Genomic DNA, 3899 nt, shown 5'->3' on the forward strand with positions numbered 1-3899 from the left:
CATTTCCATCATGAGTAATCTGAACTGTGAGGTTTTGCTGACATAGTGTTACACTACAATGACACTACTACAACATTACTGTTACTATATGGGGACAACACTTTCATTTTAAGTAGGAAAGTGTTAATAATTTGGCTTAATGTTTTTTAACTAAAATTAGTTTTAAAAGAGGACTGAGTTGGCTTATATACATGTATGCCGTCCAGAGACCTACCTGTGAAAATGTCAATGCCATTACAATTTCACTTTATGCCAGATATCATTCTTGAACTTCAGGCTCATTATCTCTTATAATATCCCCTAAAACCTTTCAACAACTTTGAGAGTGTATTTTATGTTAATATATAAACTAGTTCATAATTTTGTTACAGACTAGAAATCAGTATTTAATAAATGGAAAAATAAAAGACTGAAAATCTTTTATTGAGTAAATTTTCAGAGGCCTCTGATCATACTTTTCAACTTGTGCCTATTTATTGAATAACCAACATCCCTACAGTTAATATTAAAATCTTTAAGTTGTGTGAGGTTTATTGGAGGGGAGGGATGGGGAATTACCAGCAAACTCTGCCTCCCGCAAACCTCACCTAACCCGAAGCTCCCCGTCTCAGACTCCCGGGGAGCCAGGGGGTGGCCTGAGGAACGCAGCCTACCTTTACCCACCTCCCTACCTAGTGCTGGGAAGCGACGGCAACGGAGACACCCGGCTCCAGGGGCTGGGCTCGGAGGACCCATCCTGCTTCCCCCTACCAGCCTTTCTGGAGCTCACCATCCTCGTTTTACACCGCCAACACCCTGCCTACCCCTCCTCCGCCGCCTGCACCCGCCCCCTCCTCCAGCCGACAGCCAATCACAGCCTTCCACAGCCTTGGGTTTACAGAGGTAACGCTCCTTGGGCCCTCTGGTCCCGCCCCCTCCAGAACTGCTTCCCGCCCTTCGGGCTCCTTGCCCAATCACGAGCGCCCGAGTGCTCTTTGGTGCCCGTCCCCTCTACCCGCCCTGCCGAAGACCCGCCTTCTTCTCCTTAAGCCTGACGGAATCACCTGACTCGGAGGCTCTCCCTCAGAAGGAAGGCAAGACGGGGCGTGTGCATGGAGGGGAGGGGCGCGAGAAGGAAGGGGGGGATGCCGGGAGCGGGGGGGGTGGGGGGGGGAGGAGGGTTGTCAGTCCGATCTCGCGAGAGAGGACGGAAGCCTGTGGGAGCCCGTGGCCTTTAAAGTGCCGTTCAGCCTTTTCGTCCAGGGGTGGTTTGTAAACACGGCTGTGCTCGGGGCTCGCGAGTGACCGAAAGGATCATGAACTAGTGACCTGGAAAGGTGAGTAATGATGGGCAGAGGTCAGCAGGGCTGGAGACTGTAGGGATACGGAGAAAGAAGGTGCTAACATGGCGACGTCGCTCAGCACAGTCCCCACCCCCCGTTTCCCATCACCTCGGGTGCTCCTGACGTGCTTCTTAGCCCTTGGGGCGATTGTGGCTGTGATGCCACCTTAGCGGCCCGCGCGGTGTGGGCTTTGGGAGCCTGACTGGCTGGGCCGGACCGTTAGGTAACCAGCGTTCGTTGTTCCGGCTCCTCCCTCTCGCGCGCTTTCCTAAGGCAGAAGAAAAAGGAATAACGGCTCCTCTTAGACCCCTCCCTCCGATTTATCTTCCCCCTGCTTGGGTCAGTTCAGAGGTCCTCGGGGCGCGCGTCCAGTCAGCCGTGTGCGCAGGGAGACCTCTCCCACCCACAGTCCTTGGGTTGGGCGGGGAGAGGGCCCACTCTAGTCTCCCCACCCAGTGTTCAAGCGATTGAGGACCGTGTATTTGTGATGGTGGCGGGGAGGAGGATCGGGAGGCGCGGCTGAAAATAGAATCAGGGTCCCTGGCTGCGGTGCAGCCTGGAGGAAAGAATGGTGTGGAGAACCTGGGAACTGCAAGTCTCAGCCTTTTCCGTCCTTTCCGCCACCCTCACAGTCCCGCTACCCCCCACTTTTTCCCGGTGGGGCGGGGCTTAGGTGTGGGTGCAGAGTGATTCTGGTATTTTCCCCTATTTTTTTTTTAATCTCTTTGGGTGGACAGCAGACCTTATGTAAAGAAATAATTTGCTTTTCATCATGCCCTAGGAACCAGGGCCGAAAGGGAGTGTGTGTACGTGTTTTCCATGTTCGCTCCTTTAACCGAACCTAGGAGGAAAAAGAGAGGAGGAGCTGGGGACTATTTTTGTGCCCCTAGGTAGTATAAAATTGGCTTTCCTTAATGGAGAGTCTTAAAACTGGTGAGGCCAAGAGCAAAACTACTGTGAATATCATGTAGTAAAAGAGATTACTCCTGATGGACCTCAGGCATCAGAAATTTTACTGAAAGAAATGTTTCTCTTAAAATTCAACACCTATTTTAAGTAGTGATGTAAAGCATTTCTTTACATGTACCTTCAGGTTTTCTAATGCTTTCCTGGCTATTATTTAACTGGTACTAAGGGACTGACTAATCCCTAAATTATAATGTGAAAGTTTAAATTTCTTAGAGGTTTTAAATTATGGAGACGTCACAATGCATGCATTTACGATATACATTTAAAATCAGAACAAAAACTGACTTCCTTTGAGCACACTTTTTGTCCTATTTGAAGAAACATGACCACTGGCGTTATCATTGTCAGTAACAGCCGTTCTAATCTTTAAATAGCCATATAGCTTTGGTCTCATGAATCAAAATTATGAAGGTAAAGCTTTATAAAAGCTTTTTAAAAAGTAACACCTACAGGTTTAAGTGCCCTGAAGTGCAAACACAGAAACAGTTTTATCATGTATTAATTTTTTTTTTCTTACTCGAGGAATCCACCGTAAAAACTTTGTTTCAAAATGATAGGAACATCCTTGTAAAATACGTTTTAAAAATACAGATACCCTCTGCAGATTAAGAAAGTTCATGGATCTTTAAGGCCGTCAGTAGTTGCGTAATAGTTAAGAATCCTCGTCTTTGTAAAATAATTTCTAGGAATCTTCCAGATTTACCGTGATGTGTAAAAGAATTTCTGAGAATCTTCCAAATTTGCCGTTATGTGTATGTTGCCTTTCCAAGACGTTTAATCTTGCTTTGAGAGAATGCTACTGCCATTAAGTTTTAAGAAATGATTTAAAATGTAATATCGTGGAAATGTAGAACTTAGATGTTATGTATTTTAATTGTCAGTAAGGAAGGAGCTTTCAGGGACCTTTTGTGTGTGTGTGTAGGGTATATTATACCTTCTGTAGCTCCGGGTGCATTTCCTGAAAATCCTTTTTAAAATACCTTATCCGAATGTTTGTTTCGTATTTGGGGCACTATATTATTATTAGTTAAATATGTAACCCAGGAATTCCTGCACTTTTTTCTTTGGCGTTGTTTTTTATTTTTAAGCTGAGATAATAGAGGCTGGGCGCGCGCGGTGGCTCATTCCTGTAATCCCAGCACTTTGGGAGGCCGAGGCGGGCGGATCACGAGGTGAGGAGACCTTCCTAGCTAACACTGTGAAACCCCGTCTCTACTAAAAGTGCAAAAAACTAGCCGGGCGTGGTGGCGCCTGTAGTCCCAGCTACTCAGGAGGCTGAGGCGGGAGAATCCCTTGAACCCGGGAGGCGGAGGTTGCAGTGAGCCGAGATCGCTCCACTGCACTCCAGCCCGGGTGACAGCGAGATTCCGTCTCAAATAAATAATTAGTAGAAATGGTTGTCAGCATTTTAACAAATAATGGGGGTGGAGGTACTCTTTATTGGTATTCAGGATCTGAAAGCTCTGTGAGTATGGTTGAAAAATATTCCATACATCAAACATCTATCTATAGGTAGCGTTAACTCTTCAAAGAATAATGTACATTTTTTCTACCCAACTTTTTGTATTTTGGAAAACTTGGGTTTTAATGATACATACATTCTTGTCT

The 3899-nt window shown here is 46.3% G+C and overlaps 1 protein-coding gene across 5 annotated transcripts in view; it reads left to right on the forward strand.

The window, feature by feature from the left end:
- The first annotated feature begins 1123 nt into the window (after positions 1 to 1123).
- The window catches only part of ATF2 (activating transcription factor 2), a 114438-nt gene continuing 111662 nt past the window's right edge, over positions 1124 to 3899 (forward strand). For 2 of the 5 annotated variants that reach the window (XM_011991869.1, XM_011991867.1), the window contains exon 1: positions 1124 to 1316. The gene's annotated coding sequence lies outside the window, so the exon portion shown is untranslated. The remainder of the gene's footprint in view (positions 1317 to 3899) is intronic. The other 3 variants (XM_011991866.1, XM_011991865.1, XM_011991868.1) reach the window with 2 other exon arrangements.

The sequence above is a fragment of the Mandrillus leucophaeus genome, unplaced genomic scaffold (genome assembly GCF_000951045.1).
Source record: "Mandrillus leucophaeus isolate KB7577 unplaced genomic scaffold, Mleu.le_1.0 Scaffold40, whole genome shotgun sequence".
Classification (NCBI taxonomy): Eukaryota; Metazoa; Chordata; class Mammalia; order Primates; family Cercopithecidae; genus Mandrillus; species Mandrillus leucophaeus.